The sequence below is a fragment of the Protopterus annectens genome, chromosome 8.part0 (assembly GCF_019279795.1).
Source record: "Protopterus annectens isolate FY-2018-M chromosome 8.part0, PAN1.0, whole genome shotgun sequence".
Classification (NCBI taxonomy): Eukaryota; Metazoa; Chordata; order Ceratodontiformes; family Protopteridae; genus Protopterus; species Protopterus annectens.
Genome location: NC_056741.1, coordinates 565,469,190 through 565,486,050, shown reverse-complemented (window position 1 = coordinate 565,486,050; position 16,861 = coordinate 565,469,190).

The following is a 16,861-nucleotide window of genomic DNA, read 5'->3' as shown; positions in this document are numbered from 1 at the left end:
TCTAAATATTTCCATAATTCTTCTGAATGAACATTCCCTCACACAGTGGGATTATCCTTGCAACTTTCAAAGTCCGAAAAAGTGAGAAATTTTGGATAGAAAAAGACTTATCACAAGGGCATACCACAAGGTGGAAGCCCTAACGTAGCTGACCCCCCCTTTTCCATCTTGCAGTAAGTCTTTCAAATTCTAAGACCTCCCTACTGCTAATGTTTTCCACTTGCAGAGGCCTCAGAACAGAGGGCAGTCTTGATGGCATAGCTGCAGGGTAACATGAGAGTCTGAGTAAGAGGATGATACCAATTAGTTATGCGCTGTGCCCCAGAAATTCTCCCAATTAACATAGACAGATGATTCAGAGGAACACTTGGCCCCATAAAAGTTCACTTTTGGGGGAAAAAAGTGAACACTGTAAAAGCATTGTAGTCACCCTTTCATTCATATGGGAGTACTCACAGTGAAGGTAAGTTCAAAGAAGACATTGGTGGAGCAGCTGTTTACGTGTGTATATGTGTGGACATGTGTGTGCATGTTTGTAGGAGCATGAATGAAGTTGCAAAAAATGTGTGTGAGTGCATCTGCCTGGGTGGTCTGGTTCAGTGTGCCAATGTTACAAAGTAAATGGAAATAAAAACAATGTACAGATTGTGTGCCCAACCTTGAAGCAACTCATCCCGTACATTACATCCATCCAGTTAATTTAAGAAATACATACGTATATATTATATATATATTTGTGTGTGTCTGTACACATGTGTGTATAGGTATGCATACACAACACACACTCACACAAAACACTCAGATAACACGTATAAACACACACACACACACACACACACACACATATATATATATATATATATATATATATATATATATATATATATATATATATATATATATGTATATACATATACAAATAGCTACATAGACTCATACATTCGAACATACATTCATACACTACTTGATTGACAGACTGATGAAAAGAACACTGGCTGCTATGCAGATAGAGAAAGTTAAATATATGTGCCACATCAACATTAATCCATGTGACAAAAATCACACAGAACTAACATTTACACTACCACGTGTATAGCCCTGACAAGGAAAAACAAACAGAATGACAAATAAATATTACGGGCATGATGATGGTACTTATAATACCTTCAATCTGTATAATGGGATGAATTTCAGTCCTCAGCATGTCTTAATTCTGATAAAAGTCAAAACTCTGCCTCATCTTGTTATAGTTCTGTGGCATAAGGCATTCCTGTGCCTTAAAAATGTGTATTTCAAAAGGTGGTAGCTCATGATGGCTCATTGTCAAAGGAAAAAACTTCAAAGACCAATTCACGTAAGGTTCAGGTATGGCACCTTTTATTACTTGCAGCAAGGAGACAAAACGTGGATACAGGATTTTGTCCAAATTACTAGTGAGTAGTATGCTTCTTTTATACAGTTCTATGAAATGTTACTTTTCTATGGTTGACGTAGTTAGACACAGCTTTCTGTACTGTTCTATAGAAAATGTTACCTAGATTTCCTGCTGACATGTTCAGATTTAAAACTCACTATGTGTTACATAGAAAGTGTTACTTGGATTTCCTGCTGACATGACTGGATTTATGAAAAACATTTGAGAAAAACAACCTAGCCTTGGGGGCTTATTTTTAGCCTACTACAAACTTTCTATTCTTCAATTGTGCAGTTCTAATATATATGTGTTACATTTCAAGGTACATTTCTAGCTTAGGTACAAGTAAATGCTGATTACATTTTATATTTTCAAACAGCCTTTGTTTTCATTATCAATAGCTTCTGCAGCTGTGTATTTTCTCATAGCATAAGCAGAAAATCAATAACCCTTTGTTTAAGTCTCATGACATTAGTAACATCTATTATTATTTTCATGACATTAGCAGAAATCAAATGCTTTCCTGTTAATTTCCAAAGCATAAGCAGATCATAGCTGCACATATTTTTATGACATAACAGGACTGGAATGTCTCAGCAGCTCGTGCAGATTTATGCAGTGTGAAATAGAATAAATGTGTTAACCCTTTTTAAACCTTGAATGCACTAAGCATATTACTAATACATATTTTTCTAACATTTCCCCCCTTTTAATACTTTTATTCTACTTTCAAAATAAGCATAAACAGTTTTTCTTCCCCTAACCTCTTCCTACTCAGGATTTGCAGTTAAGAGAGTCATTCAGTTTAAACTTATGAAAGCATTTTCAATTTTTCAACAATTCTTCAAGTTCAGCACCTTGGTATAAGGTTTCTGAAACTGACATGTCTATAAAGTCTTTAATCAGTCTTCTCATGCAGGGAATGCAGCAGCAAACACATACCACCAGTAGGATCATTCCTACACAGATGGCAATCAGGATGTTCATCAGGATACTGCCCTACCCCCCAAACAATCTCTGGAAAAAGTCCGTCAATGGATTTGGTCCTGGTTTGGTCATAGCCGACACCTGCTGAATTACCTCAAGGTGATTGTCTATCTCGTGTTTGTCAGGAATATACGAACAGGACTCCTCCTGGATTAAAGCGCAAGTACCTCCTCTCACCGCTAGGGTGAAGTCAAGAGCCATGCGGTTTTGAAGCACTACAGTTCTCATGGCATTCAGTTCATCAGTTACCAATTCTAGGGTGGAAAAGGTTGCATTACTCATTACTTCGAGAAGTTTAGATAGTTTTCTCAGCTCCCAGATCGATTTTGTTGCTCCATATGCTGGTAATATGCCTGCCCACGATATAACAGTATCACTCAAGTTCATGTGTGTCAGTCCATCGCCCACAGCATGATGGTTTTTCCAGCGCGCATTGATTTGCCCCACTGGATTGACAGGTTTCTTGATGATTTCTCGAACATTCCGAATTTTCCCTTGAGGTAAAGCTGCTGTGTGTCGTATGGCCGGAACCAGGTAGCCCAAAAAACAACTGCCGGACCAGTTCTCAGGTAACCACTTGTATGCTTTCCTACCACATACAAAATAACAGTCCTCTACTTTGGTAGTAACTTTACTATGAACATACACTTGTCCTGCGTGAAACATTTTTCTGTCAATTATAGACAGTTGTTTGTAGAGAACAGAATCATGTTTTACTTCCTCAATTGTTTTGTGCATCAATTTGAAAAATGAATCATAGTTTGCATGGCAATAAGATCTGGTATTATCAGATTTAGTGTAGCATTTATAAGGAACAGTCACATTGCAATTGCTCCAACCCACCTGAACCGTATCATTCTTGTAAAAACACACAGTTCCCTTTTGTTGAACAGACAAGTGCAATGCTATTTTATCTTGTGATGTAATACTTGATGTATCATGAATCAGGTTTTCCCAGGTCTCGTTGACTCCTAGGGGGACTGAAGTTAACAGTAACCCCCGTATGCTGTTGGCAAAGCTGTGCAAATCCAGCAATTCGAAACATTGAAGGTCTCAGCATACACATATTTGATTGCCTGGTAAGTGTTGAAGTTTGGGTGCCACTCTATGTGCAACTCTCCACATTTATTCAGTTCAGTTTGTGTGGTGGGGAAAAAGAATGGCCACAACAAAAAGATTATTGTCACTAGTACAGTTAATAGGATGATTATGCAATACTTCTGAGGAAATGGTTGTTCTGCATTCCTGTTTTCTCCGACTCTTCCGAGTTTTATTTGGATTTTTCTGGATTCTATCATTTTGCTTTTGACATGTGATCTTACTCTCTGCCCTAATAGGACCTTCAGCACTGATGGTTTCTTCACTGGGGTTGAGACGGATCAGTCCTATTGATCTGACCCCCCTTTGTAGCCAGACTTTGAGCTGAGGGCCCTGATGGAGAGGTACGATTTTTGTCCAGTTCAAAGTTCTTAACTAATTTGCAGTGCATCAGGTGGATCCACGAGGCTCGCTCTGCGATTTTGACTGCAGTGGGTGTCAAAAGAAGCACCTGGTATGGACCTTCCCACTTTGGTGACGTCCAATTTTTCTTTTTTTATGGCCTTTATCCATACCCAGTCCCCTGGGATCACTGCCACTTCCGATGTTTTGGTTTGTTCTTTATCTGAAACAGAATTTGACTGCAACAGATGTTTAGAATTCAACAAATTTCTCATATATTCAGCTAGTGTATAGTCAGCTTCCTGGTCTGTGGGCATGAGAAGTTTCCACTGAGGTGTATAATAAGCCCTTCCAAACAGTTTTTCAAAAGGAGTCAATCCTTTTGCAGTCGGAACAGTTCTCATGCTCAACAGTGCCAGGGGCAGACAATACACCCAGTTCTTTCCTGTCTCGGCTATTAATTTTCTTAATGTATTCTTTAATATTCCATTATGCCTCTCAACTAGCCCTGCAGATTGTGGATGGTATGCACAATGATTTTTTAAAGAAATACCAAAATGCTTACTTAACTGCTGTATGGTTTGGTTTACAAAGTGTGTACCATTGTCACTGTAGATCCTTTCCGGAATGCCGAATCTAGGGATGATTTCTTTGACAAGAACTTTTGCTACTGTGGCTGCGTCTGGATTTTTGGTTGGAAAGGCTTCCACCCATCTGGAAAACATATCTACAATGACAAGACAATACTTCTTATTTTCACATTTGTTCAATTCTATGAAATCCATACAGACAGTGTGAAATGGATATGGTGGTGTAGGGAAACTCCCTTGCTTGGGCTTTAATGCCCCTTGTGCATGATGTTTGTTACAAATTTGGCACATCAAGCAACATTTTTTAGAGTAGTTTGTAAATCCATATGTTGTGAACACTCGGTTCACCAGCTGTACCATCCCCTCTGTTGAGACATGGCATTGCCCATGGCTCAACAAAGCTGCATATCTAAACAAATTAGATGGTAGTATTGGTTTCCCTTCTTTAGAGATGTACAGCCCCTTTTCGAGAATTGCTCCTCATTTTACCCATCTTTGTTTTTCAGCTTGCGTAGTGAGTGCCTGCATTGTCTTAAACATTTCTAAGTCTAAAATCTCAGAGGGTTGTAGTTCCTCATTTAAAAGAAATACTTCTGAAGCTGCTTGTTTTGCAGCTGTATCAGCTCTTGCATTACCTTTTGAAATACTATCTTGTTGCTTGGAGTGAGCTGTGCATTTACAAATAGCTACTTTCTGAGGTAACTGAATAGATTCTAAAAGATCTAAAATAAACTGTGCATGATTGATAGGTTTGCCAGTAGATGTTATCATTCCTCGGTTTTTCCACTGTTGCGCAAAAACATGTACAGCAGAAAAAGTGTACTGTCAGTAAAAATGTTTACACTTTTACCCTTTGCTAAGGTACATGCCCGTGTCAAGGCAGTCAATTCTGCTGCCTGTGCAGATAAGTTGTGTGGTAAAGGTTTTGCTTCTATAATCTCAGTGTCAGAAACTACTGCATATCCTACTAGGTTCTGTCCTGCAGGACCCCTTTTGCACGAACCATCCATGTAGTATGTCACCTCAGCATCATCCAAGGGGACATCCGTGAGATCTTTTCTAGGTAGTGTCTTTTGCTCAATCACCTGCAGGCAGTGGTGTGGTGTGCTGTCTGCAGTGGTTGGGAGCAAGGTAGCAGGGTTCAAAGTTGTGCATCGTTCAATTGTCATGTGAGGTTGGCTCAACAATATAGTCATACAGGAAAGATGCCTAGCAGGGGAAAGATATGCTACCTTCTCTTGCAGTAAAATAATCGCGACTGCATGAGGCACTCTCAGAGTGAGAGGGTGGAATAAAACTATTGAGGCCGAAGCTTGTACTGCCATTGCAGCTGCAACTACTGCTTGTACACAGTGAGGTAAGGACCGTGCCACTGGGTCTAGTTGTGATGAATAGTAAGCAATGGGGCGTTGCTTGTCCCCATGCTGTTGTGTTAACACTGATGTCATATAACCTTGCTTACAATCTACAGTTTGGAAAAAAACGTTTATGGTAGTTTGGTAATCCCAGAACTAATGAGGACGCTATTAACTGTTTCAGTTTGCAGAAAGCAGATTCTGCCTCTGGTGTCCATTGTAACAAATCCTGTGCTGCCATAGGCTTTTTATATATCAGGTCAGTCAGAGGTGCTGATTCCAAGGCATAGTTTGGAATCCAGCTCCGGCAAAAATTAGCTGTACCCAGGAAGGACATCATTTCCTTCTTGGTAGTGGGTTTTGGTGCTTGCAAAATTGCTACTTTTCTGTCCTCATCTAATGTTCTACCTTCCTTGGATATTACATATCCTAGGTATTTGACTTGTTTTTTCCAAAGCTGCAGTTTATTTTTATTTACCTTATGTCCTTCAGCGGCTAAGAATCATAATAGCGCTATGGTATCTTCTTTACAATCTTGCTGGGTGGGGGCTGCCAGCAGGATGTCATCAACATAAAGTAAAATCTGACTGCCCCTTGGTGGGGTAAATCCCGCCAAGTTGCTTGCAATTTCTTGTGAGAATATTGTTGGACTTTCACAATATCCCTGTGGTAGTCGTGTATATGTATACCTTTTCCCCTGAAATTTGAATGCAAACCAATACTGGCTGCCAGGGTGTATCGGTATCGAAAAGAACGCATTGCTGATATCTACCACAGAAAAATACTTCTGTTGAGGTTTTAAATCATTCAACAGGGTGTGTGGGTCTGGCACCTTAGATGCCCTTGGTATTACTGCGTCATTTATAGCTTGTAAATCTTGGACCATGCGCCATTCTCCATTTGCTTTTTTAACTGGAAATAAGGGTGTATTACATGGTGAATCGGGAGATTGTACCAGTATTCTCCCTTTAAGTAAGGCTGCTATAATAGGCTTTATCTCTGCCTCTGCATCTTTTCTTAAGGGATACTGTCTTTTCTGTGGTCTAAATGCTGACTTTGGCGTGATAGTAACTGGCCCCACTGTACGAATAAGTCCTACATCTGACTTTCCAGTTGACCAGAGAGTTTCTGGTATATTCTGTAAGGCATTCTCTTTCTCCTTTAATAGGAGTGCTAATCAGCTGTCCTTGCTAGACTGCAAGTGTACAGCTGGGTGGGTCTGATTATCCAATTCAACTTCTGTATTTGTATTCCTTGTTCTGACAGTTCTAATTCTGTCTGTTTCTCCCATCTCGTGACTTTTTCTCCTAGGTCTGCCCATTCTATGTTTTTGTCCTTGGTTAAGCTAACATGTGGTAGTCGATTAGATTTATAAAGTGCAAAGAATTCCTGGGGCAATGAACAGCTGGCTACACTGTTCCCTTCCATGTCCCAGTACAGATTACGTAATATCAATCTGTTTGCATGATTTTTAAACAATTCTTGCTCATATTCCTTATCAGGTCCTGATGTGTTACAATAATACAGGGTACAGTGCAACAGGTGTTGTTTATCAATGTCAAGGGAGGGGAACTTGCTGATGGCTACATTCATTAATTCTTCAGTCACAGTCCCTGGACCAGTCGTAACCAAGTCCTGGTTGTACCAATAAAACATTTCACCCTCCGATTGCACTGCAAAGGTATCAATTTGTCGCTGTGCTTCCATACCCTGCATGGTTGGGACTACTGCTATATCAAATAGCTGCATAAGGTCTCTGCCCAAGAGGTTTACTGGGCATTTTGCAGAAACAACAATTTTGCTTTTCTGAGTCAATCCTGAAACAGGATCAGTTATTGCAATATTACGGGAGAGGGGCTCCCGATACAGCTGTCCATTAGCTGCTTTTACCAGTATGTAATCAGGTGACTCTGAGTTTTCTGGCAGTTTGAAGGGATGTATCAGGGTTCGTGATGCCCCTGAGTCACACAAGAATTTAACCTCCCTCCCTTCTACCAAGAGTGTAATTTCTGGTTTCGTGTCTGCTAAATAGAGCTCCAGGCTCAATAAAGCTAGATCTAATATTTCATTTTCTTCATTGTCAGTAACTTCCTGCACTTCCTCTATCTCTTCTGTCACATCCTCTACTCCCTTTATCACATTCTCATTTGTCCTTTCTCCGCTATCCCCTTCTAGTGATTCCTGACTACCATATAGTCAGTCCTCACCCTCCTTGTCTTCCGTGGTTGCCTTCTTGTTTTTTCTGCAATCCCTTGCCAAGTGTCCCTTTTTACTGCATTTGAAACATTCACCCCTTTTCTTTCACCCTTCAAAGTCCTCTGATCGCTGATCAGATTGTTTCCCTGTGCATTTTTCTTGCCCTTTTTCCCAGACTGTACTACATAAACTTCTGCTCCATCTTCTACAGAAAATACTTGAGCTTTCTTTTTCTTTTTACTATTAAAATGCCTTTCGGCATGCCTAGCATATTCAAGTAATGACTGTAACCTGCTTGTACGATAATCTACCATGTGTTTTGTAATAAAACTGCTTATGGGTGCAATACTGCCTTTTAAGAATGCATTCTTTAACTGCTGTTCATATGGGGAATCTAGTGTCTGATCTTCGGGAACCTGCATTCCACAGTGGTTATTAAAGCATTCTAATAATCTGGCATAATACCAGTCGATAGTTTCACCTTCTTGTTGGATGCATTGATTAATGCAAGTCCAGTCTGCCCTAGGCTTCCATTTTACAGAGATGCGGGCTGTAAGACCTTTTACACTGTTGTCTAATTCTGCGCTGCTATGTGGGAGGGGTCTATGTGCAGCATCATGGGGATTCCAGTTGCCACTAATCATGTGCCAATCTGGCCCCACAATTTGTCTAACTACTTTTTCTACCTCTTCTCCGTTTAAGTTATAACTCAGCCTCATTCCTTGTAAATCTTCTGAGAACTTTCTAAAATTAACTTTTGGATGGGGAATTCCCTCAGTGGCTTTCCGGATATCTTCTGGAGTCCATGGTCTATACACTAAAATAGTTGGGTCCTGACCGTCTTGTCCCACCTGAGGATTAGGTACTTCTATAAGTGGGCATATTTCTTCTTCACTCATAGATCGTGAATTCTTAACCATTTGATATAACTCAATGCCTTCATTTGAGTTACTTTCCCATGTTCGAGACCTGGTCCCGATGGGATCTCTAATAAATGGTTTTACTTTTGCAATGTCTCTATTTTCAGTGACAACAGGATATCGTGGGGGTGGACTAACCTGTTTATTTGCTTCATATTCTGGTAAGGGAGGCGGAGGGGCCGATGCTATTACTAAGTTATTGTCCTCCTTATCTAAAAACATTGTTTTTGAATTGTTGTTCTTTTGTTCCCTATGGTTTACTTCCTCAATCCACCTGTGTGCCTGAGGAATTCCTAATTGGCGTTGCTTTTTTACTGGACCTTTGGAATCGGTTTTGAGCTGTTTGACAAGTTTGATAAGTGAGGATTTTTCTAATTTTCTGTCAAATTCGTACTTATTAACCCATTTTGAATAATATTTAATATTGTCAGCGCGCTGCGACTGCATGTGTTTTGCATCTTCGGTTAACAGCGGATTTTGGGGTCTTTTTGTGCAATTATTACCCATTTTGTTCTACCTTTTTTATCGTTACTTAACTTCTCTAATTTTTAACGTGGTACCACGGATTTTGTTATAGTCTCTTCAGAATGACTGCCTACCTATTCTGTTTCTCCTGATCTATGACAAGACAGTAATCTTTTCTGTCCCTGACTTTTAAAATACAGTCTTGACAAAAATACAAATCTAGTCCCTGATCTAAAACAGAAAACAGAAAAAAGTAGATTCACCTTACCTGAGCCTACGTGATTGATCACCTGGTTCGTGGAGGCCCGTCCTTCAGTCGCAGATCAGAAAGTGGCTGGCCTCTTTTGTATGACAATTCAGTTGGAGGGGTTTTCAAATAAGAAGAACCGATTTGGTTTCTTCCCCGTACGGTTTCAACCACCCGGCCCGTCTGATCCGAGGTGAAGTGAGGATTTCCGGTCCGAAGGACCAATCTGTCAAAGGAAAAAACTTCAAAGACCAATTCACGTAAGGTTCAGGTATGGCACCTTTTATTACTTGCAGCAAGGAGACAAAACATGTGGATACAGGATTTTGTCCAAATTACTAGTGAGTAGTATGCTTCTTTTATACAGTTATATGAAATGTTACTTTTCTATGGTTGACGTAGTTAGACACAGCTTTCTGTACTGTTCTATAGAAAATGTTACCTAGATTTCCTGCTGACATGTTCAGATTTAAAACTCACTATGTGTTACACAGAAAGTGTTACTTGGATTTCCTGCTGACATGACTGGATTTATGAAAAACATTTGAGAAAAACAACGTAGCCTTGGGGGCTTATTTTTAGCCTACTACAAACTTTCTATTCTTCAATTGTGCAGTTCTAATATATATGTGTTACAATTCAAGGTACATTTCTAGCTTAGGTACAAGTAAATGCTGATTACATTTTATATTTTCAAACAGCCTTTGTTTTCATTATCAATAGCTTCTGCAGCTGTGTATTTTCTCATAGCATAAACAGAAAATCAATAACTCTTTGTTTAAGTCTCATGACATTAGTAACATCTATTATCATTTTCATGACATTAGCAGAAATCAAATGCTTTCCTGTTAATTTCCAAAGCATAAGCAGATCATAGCTGCACATATTTTTATGACATAACAGGATTGGAATGTCTCAGCAGCTCGTGCAGATTTATGCAGTGTGAAATAGAATTAATGTGTTAACCCTTTTTAAACCTTGAATGCACTAAGCATATTACTAATACATATTTTTCTAACACTCATGTTTGACAATTAGTGGTTCAGAGTGGCAGTACTGTGCAAAAAAGAAGTGAAAATGATACAAAGGCATTTCATTTAAATAGTGTGGCAGTTATTTAAAGAAAGTTTGCAGGTAATTGCAAGTTGGGAGCTATTATTAACTCCCCAAGTGATACTGATATCCTACAGAAAGGCCTCAATGAGACCAATGACTGGTGTCAGAACCATGGCCTTAAGCTCAGTGCCAAAAAATGTGTCTTCATCCCTTTTGGGAAAAACCCGGTTCCCTTGACACTAATGGTAGTCCACTGAACACAGAAGGCATTATAAGAGATCTGGGAACACAGGTTGACAGCAACCTCTCTTTTGACTACCACATTGCCACTGTGGTCAGAAAGTCTTTCTATGTGGCACATCTCATTACTAAGGGGTTTACATCCAGGAAGAAAGAGGTCATTGTCTCCTCTCTGCTCTTCCCTCATTAGGCCAATCATCGAGTACAATGCCCCATTTGGCATGTACCTCACTAGACACCTGCAACAACTGGAGAGGCTGCAAAAGTACCTTACAAAGAGGATCCTAGGCCTTAAACACTTGCCCTATATGGACAGACTCAAAAAACTCCAACTATTTTCTGTCTCATATCGCCTACTTAGAGCCAATCTCTGCTTGATTTACAAAGCCATGTCTGACCCAGCTCTGTTAGAAATGCTACATCTAAAGAAATCCCAGTACCTAAGCACCACACGCACCAGAGACCTCAAACTCATTACCACAATCAATAGAACATGCTGGAGGGACAGGTTCATAACTCAGAGACTGCCCGTCCTATGGAATAGACTTCCATACATGTCAAACAGAGCACCTCACTGGCCCTCTTCAAGAGAAATCTTGATGAGTTGATGGGAAATAGAAAATTCACCCTGGTGATCACTCCAGTGGCTCTACTTGACAGAGACACTGGGAACTAAGGTCAGGTGGCATGATGCCAGTGTAATCCTATGAGCTAGGCTTGTATAGGCTCCAGGGCCATTAGCCTGCCTAGTACTCACCTATGAACATATGAGAGAATGAAAAACGTTTTTTTTGTTACAGGACAGACACAAACATGAAATAAACAGGATGAGGCAGGACCTGACAACACTGATGGAACAGTTAGACTATGAATTGGACATTAAGGAATTTAAAAAGTTAGAGGAGAGCACATAGTAAATATAAAATACTAAAAACCAAATAAATATAATGATATCTTTGGGTAGTTTTATTGGATGAGCTAAAAAGAATATGTCATTTGTGAATATGGTATGGTAGGTAGGAGATGAAATGCTTAGTGTGACACATCGCTAACAAGGAAAATAAAACGTAGCATGACTATATCATGGTACTGATAAGATGCATTTCCATACAGTGCATTCATTTCTGGAACTCTCATATCTGAAAACATTGGAAATGCACAGAACATTGCTACCAAATGTTAGAGCCTGTAACAGAATCCATAGGAGCAGCAACTAAATGAACTTTAATGTATGCACACAATAGAAAACTCTGAGTTCTTCAAAAGGATCAACATCTGAAAAATGCAACAGCTATCAGATAAACAAAAAGTTATGCATAAACAGGGTCACTATTTAAAAAGCAAAGCAGGAACTGAGAAATAACACTAGTATTGTTTGCTTGACTGATAGCATGATGGGTGAATGGAGTCTCCTTCCTATAGAGTTTGTTGACTTGAAATTAGTTGGACATTTGGCCACTTTCATGAAATAGAGGGATGAAGCCTGATTATGACCCACATGACATGAGTTTGATTAGTGAGCTGGGTGTTAAAGGAACCATCACAGGGAAAAGAGATGAGTGATAAGGTAAGACCGTACTCTTCTTTCAGGGATGATGGAGAGAGGGGGATGTGCTAGGGAGGCTGACAATTGCCTGTTACCTTGTTGAGACAATGAGAACAGAAAATTTTCAACTGCTGGACTAGTCATGTGGGTGTGTATATGCCACTGCAAAGGTGCGATGCTCCCTCTAGCCATACCCAAAGCATTTCCACACATAGTGGTATATACACCTAGGACATCAGGAGTAGATGTGGCCAACACATACACTTCTTCATGTCAAATGGTCACAGCATGCTTGCTGTAGGCTGCCAGCTCCAGCTCCTATGTCATGGACATCAAAACCAAGTCTTTATTAACCATAACAGCATTCTTCCTGAGAAGTAGGACCTGCCTGAGAAAAGGGCATTTAAGAGTAAGTCCCCACAATGTGGGGGACAAGGATAATATACCTCACTAAGTGGAGGCCCCAGGCAATCAGGCAGTGCTGTAATGCAAGGGAAGGACAGATATCAGTTGTGACTGACTCCATTCTGTAAGGATAACACAAGCTTTAAAGGTAATACAGTTGCTGTGTGAAATCTGTTGCAAGAAGAAGCTTGTTAGTAGTTCAAAGTCATAATCCTCTGTGCCAACAGGCAGAAATCACATTTTTCTTCTTCATCTCCTTTTCTTTTGGGTCCACTTCACTTCCCTGATTTAAAGTCACCTTTACCCTCCCTAGCACCTGTTATTCGCTTTCATTTTACCATTTATGCCCTTTTCAGAAGGAAATGAGATCTGTGTGGCTGGGGCAGTAGCTATCATACCTCATATGGGGACAGGGCTTTGCTGTATGACATTAATGCTCCTTGCTGCCTTTCTCAGTAACATGCACTGTCTTCAAGAGACTCTGCCTGTATCAACACCCATATGCAGATACCGTATGGAAAGCTTTAACTGCTTATGTGTCTCTTAGTTCTGCCTGCTATTGACCCTCTGGCTTTCACCAGGGAACAGTTAGAACAAGAGGTCCATATTCTCCCTGAGACAGAAGAACTGATCTTTAATGACTTAGCTCTTCCCCTGTTTAGAACCTGTGTCATAAACTGAAAATGGCTCAACACTGGCAGCCATTGTACCACATTGGTCTGGCCCTTAATCAAAAATAATTTTAGAGAAGAGAAGGAAAAAATATTAGTTTGGAGAGGCAATTCACACCTTACATTCAAAAGGCTAGTTGATCCAGTCTTTCTGCATTATTAATTTTACTTTCAGCATGTATTTTACAGTCATAGCATGCAAATGATAATAAAGTCGTGCAGACTAAATAATTTGCATGTTTTTTAGCCTTTTTTTTACAGTTATGTAAACCATCTATGTGATCTGACAACAGTAATATTTAAAATGCAGTTCCAGATGTGAGAAGTTATGCTTGCAGGGTAAATTATCTTATAAAATTTGGAAGTAAAATAAGTGTCAGCTGGGAAGAGTTAAGGAACCAGGGCTATCAGTAATGCATCAGGACAGACAGCATTCCTCTAAAGTAAAACCTAGAAGAGGCTGGATAGGCAGTTTACATTTAGCTGTGCCATCTGTCTCTCTCTAATTTGTTGGAAGACTTTAATTTCAAGCTTTTCATGAGTTTGTAATTGATTATGATTGTTTAAAGAATGTTCTGAAAGCTGTGACAGATTTATTTGTCAGTGGTGATATCTCATAGTTGCTTACATGTGTGATGGGAAGCAAATAACACAATGTTTGTTTTACTGAGATTTATTATGAATTTATTGTCTGAGATCCAAAGGCAAAGCTCAGAAAATGATAATTATGGTTGAGATTTGAGTTAGGAATGGATTTATCTGGTCAAGGAGAATGTCATCTGTATATACAGTGACAGCAAGAGATGTGAGTGCCTCTGAGATGTCACTGATGAAGAGTAAGGGTCCTAATACTGATTCTTGTAGCACTCCTGTTTGAGGGTCCCTTTATGGGATTTGTTAGCAAAGTCCTGGAAAGTCCTGTTTTCCAGGGAGATTTAGAATAAAGGGATAGTATTTTCCCCATAGTTAAATTCTGCCAGTCTTGATAGAAGTAAGTTATGATTAAGTATTTCAAATGCTCTGGACATATCTACAAATATCCCATCTGTAGCTACACCAGAGTTCATATTGCTATATTATATATTGGGTCAGTTAGTGAGAGTAATGATGTGTTGGTAGTCATTTCAAAGATTTTTGTGAGCAGGCATAGACTATAAGTAAGTCTGCTCTTTAAGTGAGTAGTGCAGACTATAAATAGGTCTGCAGTCTAAGTGAGCAGTGTACACTATAAATAGGCCTGGTCTTTAAGTGAGTATTGTAGACAATAAATAGGCCTGGTCTTTAAGTGAGTAGTATATGGACATTTGGGTAGGAGGATGGTGATGACAGGTTTCCAAGTGGGGGTCACTATTCCTGTGGTGTGATAAGTTGAATAAATAAGTTAGCTGTTTGGTAATTTTATCTGCAGCCTCTATGAAGAAGGTTGGGTAGAGTACAGAGGAATTTGTGAAGGTGTTTATAAGGCTTTTTCATAGTGCTTTTGTTTGTTGAGATTTCTCTAAAATGAAAAATGCCTGTATATTCAGCTAGGAGACATACCTGGAGGTGTGTGACTATTACGTGCATGAATGGTATTATTGTTATTAGTAAATGTGCTCATTATGTTCTGAATAGATGAGATAAAGAATGACTATAGTCACTGGCTAGGTTAGTAAAAGGACTAATTCTTATACCACTTGTAGACTGTTAAGTTGCCATAATTTTGTCCAGAAGAGTTTTGGGTTCTTTGTCACGGTTAATTGCTTATTTTGCAGTTAGACAGATTTGGTTGTGTCGGTTATTGTAGCATGCTTTCTATAAGAGGTATAATTTTCCTTTCTTTTTTCATCTTGTTGATTTTGCTTCTATAGTTGCCAGGCTTTGTCCCTTTGTTTAATGAGATTTTTGTCCTGGTCGACTTCAATAAAAACGCAACACCGAATGACATTTGACGACCTTTATTAAACTTCCATAAATATGATTGCTAAACAATAGTCATAGATTTCAACCAAAAACATGACACAGGTGATAATAACCTCCATGAAAAAAACATAAAATAACCATAAGGGCAGCGTACCGCTCACCCTTGATAAGCAGCGTCCCCCACTTGCTCACTTATCTTTGCACTAACAAGGCACCGTTACCTGATCACCTTCAATTTATTGAATTACACCACCATCCAAATAAGCAGCTCTGCTTGCTTATTAACTTATCCAACAGAGCAACCACTCACTTTCCTTCCCAACTTATTGAATTGCACATCCAACACCAGAGGGGGAACAGAAGAGGGCAAGCCTGCACCTCTTCTCCGCCTTTCCACTGAAATAACCACAATCCCCCACTACTAAAAAGAGCGAGGGAGGGAAGGTAGCAAGTTCACGGCCAAAATGTGACTTCTACCACAATTACACTTGACTAAGCCCTCTAAGCCCCTCCCTACCCTTACCTCATTTCCTCCTAAGCATCCCTCCATCCCATTTAACCCTATCCTTCCCTTAGTCTCTTAATTCCTGCCTAGCCCCCACATTGAAAATGTCCCAGGACAAAATGGTCTGTTTCAAACCTCATTTATCCTGGTCCACTTCAATAAAAACACACTGAATGATATTTGATGATCTTTATTAAACTTCCATAAATATGTGCTCACCTACCATTTATTGAATTACACCACCATTCAAATAAGCAGCTCTGCTTGCTTATTAACTTATCCAACAGAGCAACCACTCACTTTCCTTCCCAACTTATTGAATTGCACATCCAACACCAGAGGGGGAACAGAAGAGGGCAAGCCTGCCCCTCTTCTCTGCCCACCAGCCTGCCCAAGCTGTTCCCCCTCTCTTCAATAAGCTTCCAACAACCTAACTACCATTAAACCATTCAGCCAAACATAATTCGGTGTACCCCGTCCTTTTTAACCAAGCTGTAACAAAGTCATCACCTTCTAAAACCCTTTCACATAACAAACTAGAACAGCCAGTTACCTAAGCAGCTGAAAATAAACTGCTGATCCCTCTCCTATGCTAAGATAACCACCCTAACCTCATAACCTAATATAGCCACTACTCATGAAATAAATAATCCTGACATCATGACCAATGAAAGCCCTGCCATGTTTCCAAGGGCATTACCAGCCAACTAGACAAAAAAACAGTAAGCCCACTGTAACTAAAACCATTTAGAGTAAAACATCTGTACTCATACCCCGGTCATTAACCGACAAATGCACCTCCAGCACTCTAAACCACAAAGTCATCCAACAAATGAAAACCCAGCATTACAAAGCAAAACGTCCGATACCCAAAATAGTATCTGCTGACCCACACGCACTCTTACAAAAGACATCCCTAAAT